Source organism: Hemiscyllium ocellatum, chromosome 8 (genome assembly GCF_020745735.1).
Source record: "Hemiscyllium ocellatum isolate sHemOce1 chromosome 8, sHemOce1.pat.X.cur, whole genome shotgun sequence".
Lineage (NCBI taxonomy): Eukaryota > Metazoa > Chordata > Chondrichthyes > Orectolobiformes > Hemiscylliidae > Hemiscyllium > Hemiscyllium ocellatum.
Window position 1 is genome coordinate 120,264,300 of NC_083408.1, and position 24,590 is coordinate 120,288,889.

Below are 24,590 nucleotides of genomic sequence, written 5' to 3' on the forward strand. Positions count from 1 at the left end.
TTTACCCCTAACTAATGCACCTAACCGACACATCCCTAAACACTATGGGCAATATAGCATTGTGAATTCATCTAATGTGCACGTCTTTGGATTGTGGAAGGAAACCGAAGCACCCGGAGGAAACCCACACTGACACAGGGAGAATGTACAAACTCTACACAGGCAGTCACCCGAGGCTGGAATTGAACTTGGGCCCCTGGCTCTGTGAGGCAGCAGTGCTAACCACTGTGCCACCCCACATTAGTTTTGCTTTGTTTCAGAAACCGAGTGAATTTTTTTTGGCTATCAATGCGAAAGGGCATGCTCCCATCTACGTCAGTGGAGCTGAGGTGAAGAGGGTTGAGGCAGTCAATTTCCTGGGAGTGACGATCTACGATAACCTGTCCTGGTTCACCCATGTAAATGTGAGGTTCAACAAGACTCAATAATGCCTCAACTTCCTCAGGTGGTTGAGGAAATGTGGGATGTCTGTTGGGACCCTCACCAACTTCTACACGGGTGTATAATGGCCTGGGACAATAACTACTCTATTCAGGACTGTAAGAAATTACAGAGGGGTGTGTGCACAGCCCACACCATCACTGAAGCTATTAATATTAAGCTTGTGTCTAGAGGGACTTGATCAGCACATTGCTCGAACCATAATGGGTAGAACAGGGACAAGAATGGCTGTTGCAGGTTCCAGGGTTTAAATGTTTTAGTAGGATCAGACATGGGGGTAAAAAAGGGGGAGGTGTGGCATTACTTGTCAAAGATAGTATTACAGCAGTGGAATGGACGATGGAAGAGGATTTGCCATCTGAGGTAGTTTGGGCTGAGGTTAGAAATAGGAAAGGTGAGGTCACCCTGTTAGGTGTTTTCTACAGGCCTCCTAATAGTCCTAGAGAAGTAGAGGATAATATTGCGAGGATGATTCAGGAAAAGAGTGAAGGTAGCAGGGTGGTTGTTATGGGGGACTTTAACTTCCCAGATATTGACTGGGAGAGCTATAGCTCGAGTTTATTAGATGGGTCGGTGTTTATCCAATGTGTGCAGGAGGGTTTCCTGACACAATATGTGGACAGGCCAACAAGAGGTGAGGCTATACTGGATTTGGTTCTAGGTAATGAACCAGGCCAGGTGTTAGACTTGGAAGTAGGTGAGCACTTCGGGGACAGTGACCACAACTCGGTGACTTTTACTTTAGTGATGGAGAGGGATAAGTGTGCGCCGCAGGGGAAGAGTTATAGCTGGGGGCAGGGAAATTATGATGCAGTGAGGCATGACTTAGGATGTGTGGATTGGAAAAACAGGCTTCAAGAGAAGAACACTAATGAGATGTGGGGATTGTTCAAGGAGCAGCTACTACGTGTCCTCGATAAGTATGTACCAGTCAGGCATGGTGCAAAGGGCCTTGTGAGGCAGCCGTGGTTTAGTAAGGAATTGGAATCCCTTGTGAAAGGGAAGAAGGCGGCATATGTAAAGATGAGGCGTGAAGGTTCAGCTGGGGCGATAGAGAGTTATAAGGTAGCCAGGAAGGATCTAAAGAGAGAGCTAAGAGAAGCGAGAAGGGGACATGAAAAGTCTTTAGCTGGTAGGATTAGGGAAAACCCAAAGGCTTTCTATAGGTATGTCAGGAATAAAAGGATGACTAGGGTAGGTATCGGTCCAGTCAAGGATAGTAGTGGGAAGTTGTGTGTGGAGGCGGAGGAGATTGGAGAGACACTAAATCAATACTTTTCATCTGTATTCACTCAGGAACAGGACACTGTTGCTGATGTGAATATGGAGTCACAAATGATTAGAATGGATGGCCTGGAAATATGCAGGGAAGAGGTTCTGGGAATATTGGAAAGGATGAAAATAGATAAGTCTCCTGGGCCTGATGGCATTTACCCTAGGATCCTATGGGAAGCTAGGGAGGAGATAGCAGAGCCATTGGCCTGGATTTTTATGTCGTCATTGTCAACGGGAATAGTACCAGAGGACTGGAGGATAGCGAATGTGGTCCCCTTGTTCAAGAAAGGGAGTAGGGATAGCCCTAGTAACTATAGGCCAGTGAGTCTGACTTCAGTGGTGGGCAAAGTCTTAGAGAGAATGGTAAGGGATAAGATTTATGAACATCTGGATAGGAATAACGTGATCAAGGATAGCCAGCATGGTTTTGTGAAGGGCAGGTCGTGCCTCACAAACCTTATTGAGTTCTTTGAGAAGGTGACTAAGGAAGTGGACGAGGGTAAAGCAGTAGATGTTGTGTGTATGGATTTTAGTAAGGCGTTCGATAAGGTTCCCCATGGTAGGCTAATGCTAAAACTACGGAGGTATGGCATTGAGGATACATTAGAGGTTTGGATTAGGAATTGGCTGGCTGGAAGGAGACAGAGGGTAGTAGTTGATGGTATAGGTTCATCTTGGAGTGCAGTTACTAGCGGTGTACCACAAGGATCTGTTTTGGGACCATTGCTTTTTGTTATCTTTATAAATGATCTAGAGGAAGGGCTTGAAAGCTGGGTAAGCAAGTTTGCGGATGACACAAAAGTCGGTGGAGTTGTGGATAGTGAGGAAGGAAGTGGTAGGTTACAGCGGGATATAGATAAGTTGCAGAGCTGGGCAGAAATGTGGCAAATGGAATTCAATGTAGCTAAGTGTGAAGTCATTCACTTTGGTAGGAGTAACAAGAAGATGGATTACTGGGCTAATGGTAGGCTACTTGGTAGTGTGGATGAGCAGAGGGATCTTGGTGTCCATGTACACAGATCTCTGAAAGTTGCCACCCAGGTAAATAGTGCTGTGAGGAAGGCATATGGTGTACTGGGCTTTATTGGTAGAGGAATTGAGTTCCGGAGTCCTGAGGTCATGTTGCAACTGTATAAGACTCTGGTGTGGCCTCATCTGGAGTATTGTGTGCAGTTTTGGTCGCCATACTATAGGAAGGATGTGGAGGCATTGGAACGAGTGCAGAGGAGGTTTACCAGGATGTTGCCTGAAATGGTAGGAAAATCTTATGAGGAAAGGCTGAGGCACTTGGGGCTGTTCTCATTGGAGAAGAGAAGGTTTAGGGGAGATTTGATAGAGGTGTATAAGATGATTAGGGGTTTAGATAGGGTCGACACTGAGAACCTTTTACCGCTAATGGAGTCAGGTGTTACTAGGGGACACAGCTTTAAATTAAGGGGTGGTAGGTATAGGACAGATTTTTTTTTATTTCAAAAATATACTTTATTCATAAAATATGCATAGAATAATTTGATACACTGTACATTAGGTAATGCCATTCATATTTCCACATTTACATACACAGCTCCGAATTATCATTATTCCATACAGATCTGTGCATCTCTCACTCACATATTGAGCTGAGGCGTCAGCAGAGCCCAAATGACTGCATGGGCCCCCTGCTTCTCTTTCGACAGGCAGATGTTAAACGGTGGTCTTTCCCCACCGCGCCTTGGTGGCAGCTGCCCCAAGCTTCAGCGCGTCCCTCAACACGTAGTCCTGGACCTTGGAATGTGCCAGTCTGCAACACTCAGTCGGGGTCAACTCCTTCAGCTGGAAGATCAACAGGTTTCGGACAGGTATAGGACAGATGTTAGGGGTAGATTCTTTACACAGCGGGTTGTGAGTTCATGGAATGCCCTGCCAGTAGCAGTGGTGAACTCTCCTTCTTTATGGTCATTTAAGCGGGCATTGGATAGGCATTTGGAAGTTATTGGGCTAGTGTAGGTTAGGTAGGATTCGGTCGGCGCAACATCGAGGGCCAAAGGGCCTGTACTGCTCTGTATCTTTCTATGTTCTATGTTCTATGTTCTATAATCATGCTAATGAATGGGATTTCGAATTTTGGTTAATTTAAGCAAAATGCTGAGGGAGGCAGGTAAGGAAATTGTCATGAAATCTTTGCATCCTGTTTAGTTCCAGGAGAGGACTGTAAAAGTAGAGAATAGCAAGTTGTTGTTCTTTTGATTGAGAAGGGTGACAGCGATAATCCAGAAACGTACAGGCTAATGAGCCTTACGTCAGTGGTAGGGAAGGTAATGGAGACGATTCTCAACGATAGCATTTACTTACATTTCACATTTTGAACAGAGCAGCGAGGAGAGAGGGCAGAGAGAAACAAGGTCTGCTGGGAAGGTTTTAACTGGGTGACATCAAAGGGAGAGAGTGAGCAGCCAGAAATCGTGGTACATATTGGCACCAATGATATAGCCAGGAAAGGGATGGAGGATCTGAAAAGTGACTACAGAGAGTTAGGTTGGAAGCGGAAAAGCAGAACAGGTAGAGTAGTGATCTCGGGTTTGCTCCCGGTGCCATGAGGTAGTGAGATGAGGAACAGTCAGCGAATGCAGCTTAACACGTGGCTGCGAGGCTGGTGCAGGAGAGAGGGCTTCAGATACCTAGACCATTGGGATACCTTCTGGGGAAGGTGGGACATGTACATGAAGGATGGGTTTGCACCTGAACTGGAAGGGCACAAATGTCCTGGGTGGGAGATTTGATTGTGTGGGTTGGGAGGGGTTAAATAGTTTGGCAGTGGGGTGGGAACCAGAGCTACATGCCTGAGAGGGGGTAGTTGTAGATGGGGCAGTGACAGGATGTAGTGAATCTTTCGGGAAGTTTATTCATGTGATGAAACAAAGGGATCGGTTAAAGTGTGTCTGCTTTAACACAGGAGTGTCCAAAATAAGAGTGACGAGCTTAGAGCATGGATCAGTACTTGGGGCTATGATGTTGTGGCCATAATGGAGACGTGGGTTTCGCAGGGACAGAGATGGTTGCTTGATGTTCCAGGGTTTAGAACATTTAAAAAGAACAGGGAGGGTGGAAAAAGAGGAGGGGGTGTAGCATTGTTAATCAGAGAGTGCATCACAGCTACAGAAACGAAGGTTGTTGAGGAAGGTTTGTCCACTGAGTCAGTATGGGTGGGAGTTAGGAACAGCAAGGGAACAGCCATCACATTGGGGGTTTTCTACAGACCAACTTATAGCAGTAGAGAGATTGAAGACCTCATAGGCAGGCAGATTCTGGAAAAATGCAGATGCAGCAGGGTTGTTGGTATGGGTGATTTCAACTTTCCCAATATTGATTGGAACCTCCTCAGTGCAGATGGTTTGGCTGGAGCCGTTTTGTCAGGTGTGTTCAGGAGGGTTTCCTTACTCAGTACGTAGACAGACCGCCAAGGGGAGAGGCCATTTTGGATTTGGTGCTCGGCAATGAGCCAGGACAGGTGTCAGATCTCACGGTGGGAGAGCACTTTGGTGACAGTGATCACAACTGCCTCACATTTACCAAAGCCTTGGAGAGGGAAAGGAGCAGTTACCAATGGGAGATATTTAATTGGGGAAAAGGAAATTATGATTCTATCAGCAGGAGTTGGCAAGTACAGACTGGGAGTAATTGTTCCACAGAAAGGACACAGCAGACATGTGGAGACTATCTAAGGAGCAGTTGTTGCGAGTGTTGCATGAATTTGTCCCTCTGAGATAGATAAGAAGGGGTAAGCTTAAGGAGCTTTGGATGAGGAGAAGAGAGGAACTTCTTGTCAAAAGGAAGAAGGCAGCTTATGTAAGGTGGAGGAAGCAAGGATCTAGCACAGCTTTAGAGGATTACAGGCTTACTAGAAAGGAGCTCAGAAATGGACTGAAGAGAGTCAGGAGGGGGCATGAAAAAGGCTTGGCAAGAAGGATTAGGGAGAACCCAAAGGCATTTTACTCCAACACAAGGAATAAGAGAATGATCAGGGAGAATTTAGGGCCGATCAGGGATAGCGGAGGGAACTTGTGTGTGGAGTCTGAGTAGATGGGAAAAGCCCTAAATGAGTTTTTTGCTTTGATTTTCTCTAAGGAAAGGACTTTGTTGTAAATGAGAACTTTGAGGAGCTGAGAAACAGGCTTGACCAGATCAAGATTGACGAAGTTGATGTGCTGAAAATTTTGGCAAACATTAAGATTGAAAAGACCCTAAGGCCAGACCAGATTTATCCTAGGCTGCTCTGGGAAGTGAGAAAGGAGGTTGCTAAGCTGCTGGAGAAGATCTTTGCTTTCTCACTCTCCACAGGAGTTGGACGAGAGGATTGGAGGGAGGCGCATGTTGTTCCCCTTTTCAAGAAAAGTAATAGGGAAACCCCTGGCAATTACAGAGCAGTCAGTCTTACATCTGTGGTCAGCAAGGTTTTGGAAAGAATGCTGAGGGATAGGATTTATGACTATTTGGAAAAATATAGTATGAATAAAGTCAGTCAGCATGGCTTTGTGAGGGGCAGGTCATGCCTCACAAATCATATTGAATTCTTTGAGGAGGTGTCAACATAGGTCGACGATGGTAGAGCAGTGGATGTGGTGTATATGGACTTCAGCAAGGCATTTGATAAGGGTCCCCATGGTAGGCTCATTCATAAGTATGGGATACAGGGAGATTTAGCTATCTGGATTCAGAATTGGTTGGCTGACAGAAGGCAGAGAGTGGTTGTAGATGGAAAGTATTCTGCCTGGAGGTCAGTGTTGAGTGGGATCCTGCAAGGCTCTGTTCTTGGGCCTCTGCCCTTTGTAGTTTTTATAAATGACTTGGATGAGGAGGTTGAGGGGTGGGTTAGTAAATTTGCAGATGACACAAAGGTTGGAGGTGTTGTCGATAGTATAGAGGGCTACTGCAGGCTGCAGCGTGACATAGACAGGATGCAGAGCTGGGCTGAGAAAGGGTAGATGGAGTTCAACCTGGATAAATGCGAAGTGATGCATTTTGGAAGGTTGAACTTGAATGCTGAATCTAGGATTAAAGACAGGATTTTTGGCAGTGTGGAGGAACAGAGGGATCTGGGTGTGCAAGTACATAGATCCCTCAAAGTTGCCACCCAAGTGGATAGGTTGTGAAGAAAGCATATGGTGGTTTGGCTTTCAGTAACAGGGGGATCGAGTTTAAGAGCCACGAGGTTTTGTTTCAGCTCTACAAGTTCCTGGTGAGACCACACTTGGAATATTGTGTCCAATTCTGGTCGCCCTACTGTAGGAAAGATACAGAGGCTTTGGAGAGGGTGCAAAGGAGGTTTACCAGGATGCTGCCTGGACTGGAGGGCTTGCCTAATGAAGAAAGGTTGAATAAGCTCAGACTTTTCTCTCTGGAGAGAAGGAGAGAGAGAGGAGACCTGATCAAGGTATACAATGTAATGAGAGGCATGGATAGAGTCGATGACCAGAGACCTTTCACTAGGGCAATGATGGCATGAGGGGTCATCATTTTAAGATATTCAGAGGAAGGTATAGAGGTGACATTAGAGGTAGGTTCTTTACACAGAGAGTTGTGAATGCATGGAATGAGTTGCCAGCGGTGGTGGTGGAAGCAGAGTCATTGGGGACATTTAAGTGACTGCTGGACATGCACATGGATAGCAGTGAGTTGAGGGGTGCGTAGGTTAAGTTATTTTATTTAAGATTAGGAATAATCCTCGGCACAATATCATTGCCAAAGGACTTGTTCTGTGCTGTACTTTTCTATGTTCTGTGGATAGTGAGGAGGATTGCCAGAGGATACAACAGCTTTTCATTAGTTTAGGGACTTAAGTCGAGAAATAACAGATGGAATTTAATCCGGAAAAATGATAGATAATGCATTTTGGAAGATCTAATGCAGGAGGGAAATATCCAATAAATGACAAAATGCTTAGAAGCATCTATGTACGGAGGGATCTATGTACACACGTCCACAGTTCCCTGAAATTGGCAACACAAGTGGATAAGGTGGTCAAGAAGGCATGCTTTTCTTCATCAGTCAGGACATAGAGAATAAAAAATCATGTTGCTGCTGTAGTTAGGCCACATTTGGAATATTGTGCACAGTTCTGGCCACACACTTGCAGAAGGATGTAGAGAGGGTACAGAAATGATTTACCAGGATGTTGGCTGGTTGGGAAAGTTTTAGCTGTGAGATGAGACTGGACAAATTTGGTTTGTTTCCACTTGAATGTCAGAGGCTGAGCAGTGACCTGATCGAAGTTTACAAAATTGAGGGGTGTGGATTGAATGAATAGTTGGACTCTTTTTCCCAGGGTAGAAACATCAATTACTCGGGGATGTAAGATTAAGGTAAAAGAGAGTAAATTTAAAGGAGATGCATGAGGCAGGTTTATTTTCACACAGAGGGTGGTAAGTGCTTGGAATACACTGCCTAAGAAGTGATGGAGGCAAATACAATTGCACCTTTTAAGAGTGGCCTTGACAGATACATGGATTGGCAGAGGTAGAGGGATATGGACAGTAAAAGGCAAAAGGTTTTTAACTTTAGGAAAGAATCATGTGTTGGTGCAGATTCAGTGGGCCACAGGGGCTGTTACTGTGCTCTATTGTTCTTTCTTCTTACCTTTATCCCACATTCGGGATCAAAAATGTCAGAGCACTGTGACTAGTACATTCCAGGCTTCTGAGTTCATTGTTTTTGTCATTTCATCACATCTTTGTTCTATTTCAGTTAATCATACTGAATTTGCATAGTTTTAAAATAATACACTACTGGAATATATAAACAATGACACTGTTACATATTACTCCTTACAAACTGCAACAACAATGAGACAACATGTGGTCAAAAGCAGGTAAGAGTATGTGGTAAATGAAGGAAAAGAATCAGTTCCATACTTGTGGTCAGAAAAATCACTGCTTTACAATGTATTGTTTCCTTACTGCAATGGTATATAAACAGCAAAACAGGAGCAGAGAACAGACAGAGGGAAGCAGAGAACAGAAGTCATCTTCACCATTTGGTCAAAATGAAAACCTTTCTCTTCATTTTTGCTGCAGTCCAGATCCTCTCCTCTTGTGGCGAGTATTGAATTCTGGCTTTGAATGATTTGAATAGGGGGTTTGTTGTTCTCATGTTGGGTAATAGCCCAATGACAATAGGTCAAAAATACTTTGTTATTTAAACCTCTTTGCTTTTTGATTCAGGAGGATCTCGTGAAAATTCTACTTTCCCAGAAGTACAGGAAATACTAACTGCAACGGTTATCGCGGTGAATGAAGATTCTACACTTAATAACCACCTTCCTGTGGCAAATGGTGAAGTAAATGTAAGTGCTGCCAAATCCAAAAATTAATATTTATCAAATAAAAGGAAATTATGACGCTATCAGACAGGAGTTGGGAAGCACAGACTGGGAGCAATTGTTCCACAGAAAGGGCACAGCAGACATGTGGAGACTGTTTAAGGAACATTTATTGCAATCGAAGCATAAATTTGTCCCTCTGAGAAAGACGAGGGGTAAAATGAAGGAGCCTTGGATGACGAGAACAGAGGAGCTTCTCATCAAAAGAAAGAAGGCAGCTCACGTAAGGTAGAGGAAGCAAGGATCTAGAGGATTACAGGCTTACTAGAAAGGAGCTCAGAAATGGACGAAGAGAGCCAGGAGGGGGGACGAAAGAGACTTGGCAAGGAGGATTAGGGAAAACTCAAAGACATTTTACTCATACGTGAGGAATAAGGGAATGATCAGGGAAAATGTAGGGCCGGTCAGGGATAGCGGAGGGAACTTGTATGTGGAGTCTGAGCAGATAGGGGAAGCCCTAAATGAGTCTTTTTGCTTCGATTTTCACTAAAGAAAGGGACTTTGTTGTAAATGAGAACTTTGAGGAGCCGGGAAACAGGTTTGAACAGGATGTAGGTTTGCTCACTGAACTGTAAGGTTCATTTCCAGACGTTTCATCACCCTACTAGGTAACATCTTCAGTGGGCCTCCAGGCGAAGCAGTGTACATGATTCCTGCTTTCTATTTATATGTTTGGGTTTCTTTTGGTTGGTGAAGTCACTTCCTGTTCCTTTTTCTCAGGGGGTGGTAGATGGGGTCTAATTCGATGTGTTTGTTGATAGAGTTCCGGTTGGAATGCCATGCTACTAGGAATTCTCATGGATGTCTTTGTTTGGTTGTCCTAAGATGCATGTGTTGTCCCAGTCGAAGTGGTGTCCTTCCTCATCCGTATGTGAGGATACTAGTGAGAGAGGGTCATGTCGTTTTGTGGCTAGTTGGTGTTCATGTGTCCTGCCTGATTGTCCAATGTAGTGTTTGTTACAGTCCTTGCACGATATTTTGTAAATGATGTTAGTTTTGCTCATTGTCTGTACAGGGTCTTTTAGGTTCATTAGCTGCTGTTTTAGTGTGTTGGTGAGTTTGTGGGCTATCATGATGCCAAGGGGTCGGAGTAGTCTGGCAATCATTTCTGAGATGTCTTTAGTGTAGGGGAGAGTGGCTAGGGTTTCTGGGCATGTTTTGTCTGCTTGTTTGGGTTTGTTGCTGAGAAATGGTGGACTGTGTTCATTGGGTACCCATTCTTTTTGAATACACAGTGTAGGAGATTTTCCTCTGGTCTGCATAGTTCCTCTGTGCTGTAGTGTGTGGGGCTCATCGGAATAATGTTCTGATGCAGCTTCGTTTGTGGGTGTTGGGATGATTGCTTCTGTAGTTCAGTATTTGGTCTGTATGTGTTGTTTTCCTATAGACACTGGTTTGAAGTTCCTCATTGGCTGTTCACTCCACTGTGACATCTAGGAATGGCGGTTTGTTGTTGTTTTCCTCCTCCTTAGTGAATTTTATGCCAGTAAGGGTATTATTGATGGTCTTAAAGATTTCTTCTAATTTGTTTCATTTAGTGGTGACAAAGGTGTCATCCACGTAGTGGACCCAAAGTTTGGGTTGGGTGGTTGGCAGAGCTGTTTGTTTGAGTCTCTGCATTACTGCCTCTGCTAAGAACCCTGATATCGGAGATCCCATGGGTGTTCTGTTGGTTTGTCTATCAGTTTTGTTGTTGAAGGTGAAGTGGGTGGTAAGGTGTAGGTCCACTAGCTTGACGATACTGTCCTTCCTGATGAAGTTGGTGGTGTTTGGTGTATGTGAGTTTGGGTCTTAGTGTAGTCAGCATTTCCTTGGCCAGGTTAATGCTGATTGATGTAAACAGGGGTGTTATATCAAAGGAGATAATTATTTCATCCTCTTCTATCTTGGTGTCTTTGATGGTCTTCAGGAATTCTTGGGTGGAGTGGATGGAGTGGCGTGAGCCTTCTACTAAGTGCTTTAGTCTTTTGTGGAGCTTCTTGGCTAATCTGTAAGTTGATGTTCCAGATAGCGAAATGATGGATCTGAGGGGGGCTCCTGGTTTGTGAATTTTGGGTAATTTGTAGTAGCGTGGTGTGTTGGATCCGTTGGTTTCATTTTTGGGAAGTCGGTCTTCTTTATTTCTCCACATTTCTGAAGTTTTTTGAGTAGGGCTGTGATTTGGTTCTCTAGTTGTGGGGTCAGATCTATCGCCACTTGTTGGCAAGTACTCAGGTGCTGTGAGGCAGCAGTGCTAACCACTGTGCCACCGTGCCGCCCACGAGGCTGTTTTGCTCTGCTATTCTTATGGATAGTGGGGTGTTAAGGGGGAGGTTTGTATTGAAGACATTTCAATAGGACCTGTTTCCTTAGGCATTTGTACAGGAAGTACAGCTGTTTGTGGGTGGCACTCTGCCGTTTCCCATTTTCGGGCCATTGTTAGCGTATTGCACCCATCGGTATTCATGAGTTTTGAGAAGATTTGTAGCTCAGGTTGTGGTTCTGGATGTTGGTTTGCTCACTGAGCTGGAAGGTTCATTTCAGGCTTGACCAGTTCAAGATTGATGAAGTTGATGTGCTGGAAATTTTGGCAAACATTAAGATTGATAAGACCCCAGAGCCAGACCAGATTTATCCTTGGCTGCTCCGGGAAGCGAGAAAGGAGGTTGCTAAGCTGCTGGCGAAGATCTTTGCTTCCTCACTCTCCGTGGGAGTCGGACTAGAGGATTGGAGGGAGGCAAATGTTGTTCCTCTTTTCAAGAAGGGTAATAGGGAAATCCCTGGCAATCACAGACCAGTCAAGGTGTCCTTGATAAGTATGTATCAGTCAGGCAGGGAGTAAAGGGTCTTGTGAGGGAGCCGTGGTTTAATAAGGAATTGGAATCCCTTGTGAAAGGGAAGAGGGCGGCCTATGTAAAGATGAGGCGTGAAGGTTCAGTTGGGGCGATTGAGAGTTATAAGGTAGCCAGGAAGGATCTAAAGAGAGAGCTAAGAGCAGCGAGAAGGGGACATGAAAAGTCCTTAGTTGGTAGGATTAGGGAAAACCCAAAGGCTTTCTATACGTATGTCAGGAATAAAAGGATGACTAGGGTAGGTATCGGTCCAGTCAAGGATAGTAGTGGGAAGTTGTGCGTGGAGGCGGAGGAGATTGGAGAGACACTAAATCAATACTTTTCGTCAGTATTCACTCAGGAACAGGACACTATTGCTGGTGTGAGTATTGAGTCACAAGTGATTAGAATGGATGGCCTTGAGGTATGTAGGGAAGAGGTCTGGGGAATACTGGAAAGGATGAAAATAGATAAGTCCCCTGGGCCTGATGGCATTTATCCTAGGATCCTCTGGGAAGCTAGGGAGGAGATAGCAGAGCCATTGGCCTTGATTTTTATGTCGTCATTGTCTACTGGAATAGTGCCAGAAGACTGGAGGATAGCGAATGTGGTCCCCTTGTTCAAGAAGGGGAGTAGGGATAGCCCGAGTAACTATAGGCCAGTGAGTCTCACTTCTGTTGTCGGCAAAGTCTTAGAGAGAATAGTAAGGGATAAGATTTATGAACATCTGGATAGGAATAATGTGATCAAGGATAGTCAGCATGGTTTTGTGAAGGGCAGGTCGTGCCTCACAAACCTTATTGAGTTCTTCGAGAAGGTGACTAAGGAGGTGGACGAGGGTAAAGCAGTAGATGTTGTGTATATGGATTTTAGCAAGGCGTTCGATAAAGTACCCCATGGTAGGCTAATGCAAAAACTACAGAGGTATGGCATTGAAGGTGCATTAGAGGTTTGGATTAGGAATTGGCTGGCTGGAAGGAGACAGAGGGTAGTAGTTGATTGAATAGGTTCATCTTGGAGTGCAGTTACTAGCGGTGTTCCACAAGGATCTGTTTTGGGACCATTGCTGTTTGTCATCTTTATAAATGATCTAGAGGAGGGGCTTGAAAGCTGGATGAGCAAGTTTGCGGATGACACGAAAGTCAGTGGAGTTGTGGACAGCGAAGAAGGATGTGGCAGGTTACAGCGGGATATAGATAAGTTGCAGAGCTGGGCAGAAAGGTGGCAAATGGAGTTCAATGTAGCTAAGTGTGAAGTGATTCACTTTGGTAGGAGTAACAAGAAGATGGATTACTGGGCTAATGGTCGGATACTTAGTAGTGTGGATGAGCAGAGGGATCTTGGTGTCCATGTACACAGATCTCTGAAATTTGCCACCCAGGTAAATAGAGCTGTGAAGAAGGCATATGGTGTACTGGGCTTTATTGGTAGAGGAATTGAGTTCCAGAGTCCTGAGGTCATGTTGCAGTTGTATAAGACTCTGGTGCGGCCTCATCTGGAGAATTGTGTGCAGTTTTGGTCGCCATACTATAGGAAGGATGTGGAGGCATTGGAACGAGTGCAGAGGAGGTTTACCAGGATGTTGCCTGGCATGATAGGAAGATCGTATGAGGAAAGGATGAGACACTTGGGGCTGTTCTCATTGGAGAAAAGAAGGTTTAGGGGAGATTTGATAGAGGTGTACAAGATGATTAGGGGTTTAGATAAGGTAGACACTGAGAACCTTTTTCTGTTAATGGAGTCAGCTGTTACTAGGGGACACAGTTTTAAATTAAGGGGTGGTAGGTATAGGACAGATGTTAGGGGTAGATTCTTTACTCAGCGGGTTGTGAGTTCATGGAATGCCCTGCCAGTAGCAGTGGTGAACTCTCCCTCTTTATGGTCATTTAAGCGGGCATTGGATAAGCATATGGAGGTTATTGGGCTAGTGTAGGTTAGGTAGACTTTGGTCGGCGCAACATCGAGGGCCGAACGGCCTGTACTGCGCTGTATTTTTCTATGTTCTATGTTCTAAACCAGATTATTACCAATAAAAAAAGGAAAAAAAAACCCCAACCAGACTTCCTCTTTTTTCAAAAGAAAAGTCAAAGACATTCCCAAACAACAGTACTATTTATCCGTGCTAAATTGTTCAGATGAGGTTAATTTGTCTAAAAAGTCTCTTGCCTTCTCCAAAGCGTCCACATCCTTTTGGTAATGTGGCGACCAGAACTGTACACCGTATCCCTAATGCAGCCAAAGCAAAGTCTTGTACAATTTTAACATGACCTGCCAGCTCTTATACTCAATATCCCGTCCGATGGAAGCAATATCATCGATAGTCAGAGGGGAGGTGCTGGAAGACTGGAGATTGGCTAACATGGTGCCACTGTTAAAGAAGGGTGGCAAGGACAAGCCAGGGAACTATAGACTGGTGAGTCTGACATTGGTGTTGGGCAAGTTGTTGGAGGGAATCCTGAGGGACAGGATGTCCATGTATTTGGAAAGGCAAGGACTGATTAGGTATAGTCAACATGGTTTTGTGCGTGGGAAATCATGTCTCACTTGATTGAGTTTTTTGAAGAAGTAACAAAGAGGATTGATGAAGGCAGAGTGATAGATGTGATCTATTTGGACTTCAGTAAAGCATTTGACAAGGTTCCCCATGGGAGGCTGTTTAGCAAGGTTAGATCTCACGGAATAGCGGAAGAACTAGCTATTTGGATACAGAACTGGCTTAAAGGTAGAAGACAGAGGATGGTGGTGGAGGGTTGTTTTTCAGACTGGAGGCCTATGACCAGTGGAATGCCACAACGATCGTTGCTGGGTCCTCTACTTTTTGTCATTTATATAAATGATTTGGATGTGAGCATAAGAGGTACAGTTAATAAGTTTGCAGATGACACCAAAATTGGAGGTGTGGTGGACAGCGAAGAGGGTGACCTCAGATATCAACAGGACATGGATCAGATGGGACAATGGGCTAAGAAATGGCAGATGGAGTTTCATTCAGATAAATGTGAGGTGCTGCATTTTGGGAAAGCAAATCTTCGCAGTACTTATACACTTAATGGTAGGGTCATAGGGAGTGTTGCTGAACAAAGAGATCTTGGAGTGCAGGTTTGAAAATCTTATGAGGAAAGGCTGAGGCACTTGGGGCTGTTCTCATTGGAGAAGAGAAGGTTTAGGGGAGATCTGATAGAAGTGTATAAGATGATTAGGGGTTTAGATAGGGTAGATACTAAGAACCTTTTACCGCTAATGGAGTCAGGTGTTACTAGGGGACATAGCTTTAAATTAAGGGGTGGTAGGTATAGGACAGATGTTAGGGGTAGATTCTTCACACAGCGGGTTGTGAGTTCATGGAATGCCCTGCCCGTATCAGTGGTGAACTCTCCTTCTTTATGGTCATTTAAGCGGGCATTGGATAGGCATTTGGAAGTTATTGGGCTAGTATAGGTTAGGTAGGATTCGGTCGGCGCAACATCGAGGGCCGAAGGGCCTGTACTGCGCTGTATCCTTCTATGTTCTATGTTCTATGTTCATAGCTCCTTGAAAGTGGAGTCGCGGGTAGACAGGATAGTGAAGGCAGCATTTGGTATGCTTTCTTTTATTGGTCAGAGTATTGAGTACAGGAGTTGGAAGGTATGTTGGGGCTGTACAGGACATTGGTTAGGCCACTATTGGAATATTGCGTGCAATTCTAGTCTCCTTCCTATTGGAAAGATGATGTGAAACTTGAAAAGGTTCAGAAAGGATTTACGAGGATGCTGGCTCCTTGCGGAATGTTTCAGGGAACACCTCTGGGACACCCGCACCAACCAACCCAACCGTCCTGTGGCTGAACACTTTAACTCCCCCTCACACTCCACCAAGGACATGCAGGTCTTTGGCCTCCTCCATCGCTAGACCCTGGCCACACGACGCCTGGAGGAAGAGCGCCTCATCTTCCGCCTAGGAACCCTCCAACCACACGGGATGAATGTAGATTTCTCAAGCTTCCTCATTTCCCCTCCCCCCACCTTATCTCAGTCCCAACCCACGGATTCAGCACCGCCCTCCTGACCTGCAATCTTCTTCCCGACGTCTCCGCCCCACCCCCCTCTCCGGCCTACCACCCTCACCCTCACCTCCTTCCACCTGTTGTAATCCCAGCGCCCCTCCACCAAATTCCCTACCTTTATCTCAGGCAGCTCGGCACACCAGTCTCATTCCTGAAGAAGGGCTTATGCCCGAAACATCGATTCTCCTGCTCCTTGGATGCTGCCTGGCCTGCTGTGTTTTTCCAGCAGCACATTTTTCATCTTTACAAGGATGTTGCCAGGGTTGGAGGATTTGAGCTACAGGGAGAGGCTGAACAGGTGGGACTAGATTGAGTTGGGATATCTGGTCGGCATGGATAGGTTGGACCGAAGAATCTGTTTCCATGCTGTACATCTCTATGACTCTATATGCCTTCTTGACCACTCTATCCACCTGTGCAGCAACCTTCAGGATACAATGGACCTGAACTCCCAGATCTCTCTGCCCATCAACTTTTCCCAAGGCTCTTCCATTTACAGTATAATCTGTTCTGGAATTAGACTTCCCAAAATGCATCACCTCACATTTGTCTAGATTGAACTCCATCTGCCACTTCTCCATCCAACTCTCCAGTCTATCTATATCCTCCTGTATTCTCTGACGGTCCCTTATGCTTTCTGCTACTCCACCAATCATTGTGTCATCTGTAAACTTGCTGATCATACCAACAGTGCCTTCTTCCAGATCATTTATGTATATTACAAACAACAGTGGCCCCAATACTGATCCCTGTGGAACACCACTGGTCACCTTTCTCTATTTCGAGAAACTCCCTTCAACTACTACTCTCTGTCTGCTGTTGCTCAACCAGTTCTTTATCCACCTAGCTAGAACACCCTGCACACCATGTGACTTCACTTTCTTCATTAGTCTACCATGGGGAACCTTATCAATCACCTTACTAAAGTCCATGTATATGACGTCAGCAGCCCTTCCTTCACCTAAAACCTTGGTCACTTTTTCGAAGAACTCTATTTAGTTGGTAAGGCACAATCTCCCCCACACAAAACCATGTTGCCTATCACTGATAAGCCCATTCTTTTCTAAATATAAATACGTTTTATCCCTAAGTACCTTCTCCAGCAACTTTCCCACCACCGACATCAGGCTCACTGGTCTGTAGTTACCCGGAATATCCCTACTACCCTTCTTGTATAGGGGCACAACATGAGAAACTCTCCAGTCCTCCGACACCTCACCTGTATTTACGAATGCCACAAAGATATCTGTCAGGGCCCCAGCTATTTCCCCACTTGCCTCCCTCAGCAACCTGGGCTAGATCCCATCCGGTCCTGGGGATTTGTCCACCTTAATAATCTCTTGCCTACCCAACACATCTTCCTACTTATGCCAACGTGATCCAGACTAATCAAACTTCTATCTCTAATCTCAACATTTATGTCCCTCTCCTCAGTGAACACTGATGCAAAGTAATCATTCAGAATCTCACCCATTCTCTCAGGTTCGACACATAACCTTCTTTCATTATCCTTTAGTGGACCAATCCTTTCTTTAGTTACCCACTTGCTTCTTATATAAGAATAAAATGCTTTGGGATTGTAATCTCCTGGTTAAATTGTTTTTCTGCCAGCACCCTCATCATGTGCATGTAGGTGCAGGACACAGTGAAGGTGGCTGCACAGGTGGGTAGAGTGGTCAAGAAGGCATATGGTATGCTTGCCTTCATCGGACATGGTATTGAGTATAACAGCTGGCAAGTCATGTTAAAATTGTACAAGACATTGGTTTGGCCACATTTAGAGTACTGTGTACAGTTCTGGTCACCACATTACCAAAAGGATGTGGACGCTTTGGAGAGGGTGCAGAGAAGGTTTAGGAGGATGTTGCCTGGTATGGAAGGTGCTAGCTATGAAGAGAGGTTGAGTAGGTTAGGTTTGTTTTCATTAGAAAAAAGGAGATTGAGGGGGGACCTGATTGAAGTTTACAAAATCATGACGGGTATAGACAGGGTGGATAGAGACAAGCTTTTTCCCAGGGTGAGGGATTCAATAACAAGAGGTCATGCGTTCAAGGTGAGAGGTGGAAAGTTTAAGGGGGATACATGCGGTAAGTATCTCACACAGAGGGTGGTGGGTGTCTGGAATGCGTTGCCAGCAGAGGTGGTAGAGGCAGGCACAGTAGATTCATTTAAGATGCGTCTGGACAGATGCATGAGTAGGTGGGGAGCAGAGGGATACAGATGCTTAGGAATTGACAGATAGGTTTAGACAGTACAGTTGGATCAGCTCAGGCTTGGAGGGCCGAAGGGCCTGTTCCTGGGCTGTAAATTTTCTTTGTTTTTTTGGTTCTTGTTCTTTGTATTCCACCACTAGGAAGAGAAAGAAACAGCCGAACGGCCAGTGACAAGCAAAGCCCTTCTCAACACAGGGCAATGCTTACGTGAATGAAAAAGTGAAGGGGAGGACAGGGATTAAATCAAGATTGATTCGGACAGCAGCTCCTGGTTATTTTCTTTTCTCTCCTCCTTAGTAGAAAACCACCAACAGCAGCAGTAACCACACTGACTGTGGCCAGCCAGCACAGAGTCAGTCCCCTAAACTGAGGGGATTCTAAATCTCCTGGCGATATTGATTTTGTTTTTTTTCCTCTTTATTTTTCTTTCTTTTACCCATGATGTGTGTGTTCAGCGGTGAGACACAGTGAAAGACAGAAAGTGAATAAATCTTTATTCATTTTCCACCACCAGTAGGAAAGAAAACACTCGAGTGGCCAGTGACAAGCAATGTCCTTCTCATCAAAAGGCAACGCTGCGTGTTCACAAAAATGAAGAGCAGGGCAGGGACTAAATCAAAATAGAATTGGAGGGGATCTCCGGTTATATCAGTCTGGAATCAGAGGGGATCTCCGGTTTTATCAGTCTGGAATTGGAGTGCATCTCCAGTTATATCAGTCTGGAATTGGAGGGGATCTCTGGTTATATCAGTCTGCCAGAGCTTTTCTGATTGATCGAGGTTGCCGACCTGGGACAATGACCTCGTAGTCACCTACCTGGTTCCACTTTACTACATGGGCCCCTCCACTGCCCCAGCCCCTGTCTGTGTCCAGGGATGTCAGCCTGGTCGTTCGCTTGTAAACTTTCCTATGATATTTTCACCCCATGTTAGGTTCCTCTGATTCAGACTCTGACATGGGATGGCGTGTACTGGACCATAACCTGTCTCTTGCATCTGGACCTTCTTGGGAGAGAGTTTCCTCCTCTTCTTCCGGTGGTAACTGTCTCAATGCTGCATCCATTTCAGACTCTGAGGTTTCTTCGACAAAAGACAGAGTGGGAGCATCTGCAGTTTCTGTCTGGCTGTTTGGAGGGGCCAGGTATATTTTGTTTCTGCCCCGATTGTGAGGTAGCGGCTTTCAGGTGATCCACGTGTTTGTTCACGACTGTATCACTCACCTGAACTTTGTATGTCCTGGGACTGATCTCGCATCGACCTCACCTTGTACCCATACAGGGCCAGTTCCATGGTTTTGGCAGCAAACTCCATCACGTGAATTAAATTGTCCCTCTCCCTTAGAGGCAGCATATGACTGGCGTTGGGAGTATGGTGCTGGAAAAGCACAGCAGGTCAGGCAGCATCCGAGGAGCAGGAGAATCGATTTTTCGGGTATAAGCATTTGATCAGCAATGAGCTTTGTGAGTTGAGGGCTGAGAGATAAATGGGAGGGGGGGTGGGGTTGGTGGAATGTAGCTGAAAAAGTGATAGGTGGATGAAGGTGAAGGAGAAGGTGATAGGTCAGAGTGGGGAGTGATGGATGGGTCCGGAGGGCGGTGCCGAGTTGGAGGCTTGGGACTGGGATAATGTGGGGGAAGGGGAAATGAAAAAACTGGTGAAATCCACATTTATCCCATGTGGTGGTAGGGTCCCAAGGCAGAATATGAGGCTTTCCTCCTGGAGGTGTCAGGTGGTAAGGGTTTGGTGATGAAGGAGGCCCAGGACCTGCATGTCCTTGACGGAGTGGGAGGGGGAGTTGAAGTGTTGAGCCACAGGGCGGTGGGGTTGGTGGGTGTAGGTGTCCCGGAGATGTTCTCTGAAACAATCCACAAGAAGGCATCCTGTCTCTCTGATGTAGAGGAGACCACACCAGGTGCGACGGATGCAGTAGATGACATGGGTAGAGGTACAGGGAAATTTCTAATGGATCAGGAAGGATCCTTTGGGACCTTGGACGGAAATGAGAGGAGTGATGTGGGGGCAGGTGTTGCACTTCCTGTGGTAGCAGGGAAAGGTGCTGGGAGTGGGGTGTAGGTTGGTGGGGGACATGGACCTGACGTGGGAGTCACGGAGGGAATGGTCTCTCCGGAATGCTGGTTGGGGAAGGGAGGGAAATATCCCTGTTGTGGTGGGGTCTCTTTGGAGGTGGCTGAGGATGATGCGAAGTAAACAGAGTTTGGTGGGGTGGAAGATGAGGACCGGGAGGTTCTGTCCTTGTTGCATTGGGAGGGATGGGCCTCAAGCTTGGTGGTGCATGAAGTGGAGGAGATGGGCTGGAGGGCATCGTTAACCATGGAACGGAAGTTGCGATTGTAGAATAGGAGGCCATCTGGAACTGATGGCTGACATTGACATTTCTGTGGCATTTTATCCTCAGGTCTGGGGATGTTAGGTTTAACCGGGTGTGGAGTATTCTCCCCATCAGCAACCCTGTTGGAACTATCCCTGTTGTTACTGTGAGGGATGATCCTATAATCGCACAGGAACTATGTCAGTTTGGTATCGAGTGACACTGTAGGCTGCTTCCTTCAGCCTGCTTTCAACATTTGGACCACTCTCTCTGTGAAACCATTGGGTGATAGATGGTATGGAGCTGTCCTTGTATGCTGATTGCTATTTGACTTTAGGAAGTATTCAAAATCATGGTAAATGATGTCCCATTGTCCATGGCCAACACTTCTGAGAATCTGTGTATTGCAAACGATACTCGCAGCTTGTCAATCGTCATCGCAGAGTTTGCTAAACAAACTACATGCACGTCCAACCACTTCCTCTTCCAAAGATTGTAACCTGGTTTTATTGACTTGAACCTAAGGGGTGTCTGGAACACCTTTTTTCCCGCCTGGGAGAAACATTTAACATTGACTGGGAAACAGCTGCCTCAGTTGAGTCTTAGTGAAATACTCAGGAGTTTTTCAGGAAAGATTTTTTCAATCAGCATATAAGTGGCCAAGACCACTTCACATAAGAGTAAAAAATGAGGTCTGCAGATGCTGGAGATCACAGCTGCAAATGTGTTGCTGGTCAAAGCACAGCAGGCCAGGCAGCATCTCTATTCCTGAGATGCTGCCTGGCCTGCTGTGCTTTGACCAAGACCACTTCACATGTTGACCAGGAAGCAATTCTGAGATTATTCAAGGTCCGCTTGGTTCCATTAGCCTTACGGGCAAAAGTAGAGGTGGAAGTCAGGAGGCTGAGAGGAGAGGAATGGTCAAACCAATTCAGTTTGTAGAAAGGGCAGCACCGCACATTAAGCACTATGTTTGAGTTCCCCAAGTGCTCTTTACTGGTCTTTCCTGTTATTAGTATGTCATCTGAATAAATGGTGACCTGGGGTAGTTCTTGTAAAATATTCTCCATGATCCTCTGGAAAAGGGCACAGGCTGACAATACCATGAATTGCAGTCTTGTATATTGGTATAACCTCTTATGGGTGTTTATTGTACCTCATCCAGTCGCAACTGCAGGTAGGTGTGCCTCATGTCCAGTTTCATAAAGGACAGTTGCCCCATTCAACTTTGTGTACAAGTCCTCAATGTGAGGGATTGAGTATTTATCCAGCTGCAAGAAGCTGTTTACTGTTTGTTTAAAATCCCCACAAAGATGAACTGAGCCATCAGTCTTCACAATCAGTACAACCAGTGCTGCCCATTCTGCAAACTGAACAATGACCATTCCTCTACTCTCAGCCCCCTGATTTCCACCTCTACTTTTGCCTGGTCCCTTTGATACTTCCAAGGCCTTCCTGAAAATCTCCTGGGTATTTCACTAGAACTCATCTGAGGCAGCCATTTTCCAACTGAGAAATGTTGAGCCAATCCAGGTGAAACTTTCTTAAACAATTCCGCTCCAATAAGCTTGGACCTCAGCCTATTACTGAGGATCTAAAATTTGAATTTAGGTTATTGTCAGAAGCAATAAGTATATGTTTTACTAACCACAAAATTCCTTTTCAATTAAAAATAATACAACAAACTGGCTGAGAATAATAATTGAACTCTGTGAACGTGTACTGCTGTTTTGCAGAATTAAGCAAAAATCCAAAGATAAGAGGATAACAGAGTTTTCATAAAATGAATACTGACACATCAATTGCCCATTTGAACTAACCTTGATCTGCTACCATGGCATGATGATTTATGTAATTAAGACTTATTTCCCAGGGAATATCATTGGATTAGCCTCATAATCTATTAAAATATGAGTAACACAGAACTCCCAAATTCCAGTAGGCAAAAGTGAGGAATGTAGATGCTGGAAATCAGAATTTAGATCAGAGTAGTGCTGGAAAAGCACAGAAGGTCAGGCAGCATCCGAGGAGCAGGAAAATCGACATTTCAGGCAAAAGCCCTTCATCAGGAATAGATATTCCTGCTGTGCTTTTCCAGCACCACTCTGATTTAAAATCCCAAATTCCAGTATTTAAAGAAAATTATACCAATTTACTCCTTAACTCTAAAAGTGACTATTAAACAGCAATTATTTACAACTCTAAGCCCCCTTTCTCTGAACTGCTTGTTATCTGCCTCCAAACTCTATAACAATAAACTGCTCCAATAACAATCTGTATTAAAATTACATCAATTTAATTTCAAAACCACACAGTGGCTGTCATCTCCAGTGTCCTCCTTCTTTTGGCCGAAAATCTCCCTGGTCATCTTCTGAGAGTGATTTGACTGGCAGTCTTTCTCGATGGCTGTTTATTCTCTGTCTAACTTTCAAAATGCCTGATTCTTTATTATCCAAACATTAGATCATCTGATTGAAGTCAACAAAAATAATAAATTCAAACTCAATTGGGGTTTAATATCCTGGGGCATAATTTAAACTGATTGGATAAATTTGAATTGTTGTGAAAATACCAACCAACTCACATATTTGTTTCACAGCCAAATGTTACACATTTTCAATTTTCCATTACACTCTGAGACTCCTAGCTAGTCGTGTGGCAGGTGCTTGTAAGCTCTCAGTGCAAAACAGCATTCACTCTCTTGTAATGATACAGGACACACCTTCAACTTCATAACATTATCTATATCAATGATTTGGATGAGAATGTACAAGGCATGATTAGTAAGCTTGCAGATAATAATAAAATAGACAGCATAGTGGACAGTGAGGAAGGTTATCAGAAACTGTAGCAAAACCTTGATCAGCTGGGGAAGTGGACCGAGAAATGACAAATGGAGTTTACTGCACGTAAGTGTGAGGTCTTGTATATTGGACAGTCAAATCAAGGTAGGACATTCAAGGTGAATGATAGGGTCTTATAGAGTGTAGTTAAACAGAGAGACCTTGGAGTTCAGGTGCATGGTTCTCTGAAAGTGGAGTTCCAGGTAGACAGGGAAGTGAAGAAGGTGTTTGGCACAATGGCCTTCATCAGTCAGGGCATTGAGTATAGAAGTTGGGAAGTTATGTTGTAGTTTGGCAGGATGTTAGTGAGGCTGCATTTAGAGTAGTGTTCAGTTTTGGACACCTCGGTGTAGGAAGGATGTGATTAAACTGGAAAGAGTGCAGAAGAAATTTACAGGGATGGTGGCAGGACTCGAGTCTGAGTTAGAGGGAGACGTTGGACAAGCGAGGACTTTTTTTTTACAGCGTAGGAGACTGGGGGTGGTGGGGGGGGCTATCTTATAGAAGTGTATAAGATCACGAGAGGCATGGATAGGGTGTGTGCTCTCAGTCTTTTTCCCAGGATTGGAGAATCAAGGACGTGAGCGTATCAGTTTAAGATTTGAGGAGAAGGAATTAAAGGGAACCTAAGGAGCAACCCTTTTACACAGAGGGTGATATGTGTGTGGAATGAGCTGCCAGTGGAAGTGATTGATGTGGGTACATTAATAACGTTTAAAAGGCATTTGGACAAATTCATGGATAGGAAACATTTAGAAGGTTACGGGTCAAGTACAGGGAGATGTGGATGGACATTTTGGTCAGCATGGACCAGTTTGGGCCAAAGGGCCTGTCTCTGTGCAGTTGGATTCTATGAATATGACTCTATGTCTTAAGGTGTCTTAATCTGCAATGGTTCCCCCGTGTATGTTCTCAATCTGATGTCATGTGCAAATGTAAACCTTGGAGTCCCAAGTGAATCTTGTTAAAGACAGATTCTGCAACCACAGATACAGCCACATCATTCGCAACCTCCATATGAACTGGGTGACCATTTAACCAAACATTAACTTTAATTGGTTCTGATTTGGATGTTGTTAAGTAATTTAATTGTTCCGACCCACATACAGTGGGAGTTTTCAGGGTGTGTACTCTCCTGGGTACTGGCCTGCGAGCTTTCTCACTCAAGTCAGACCTGTAGGATTGCTTTCCTGTCTTGAGTCCACAAACCAGCAGTAACTACAATGGCTTGCCGGCCCAGATCCTGAAGAACTTTGGAGCCACTTGGGCTGAGGCTCTGTTTTG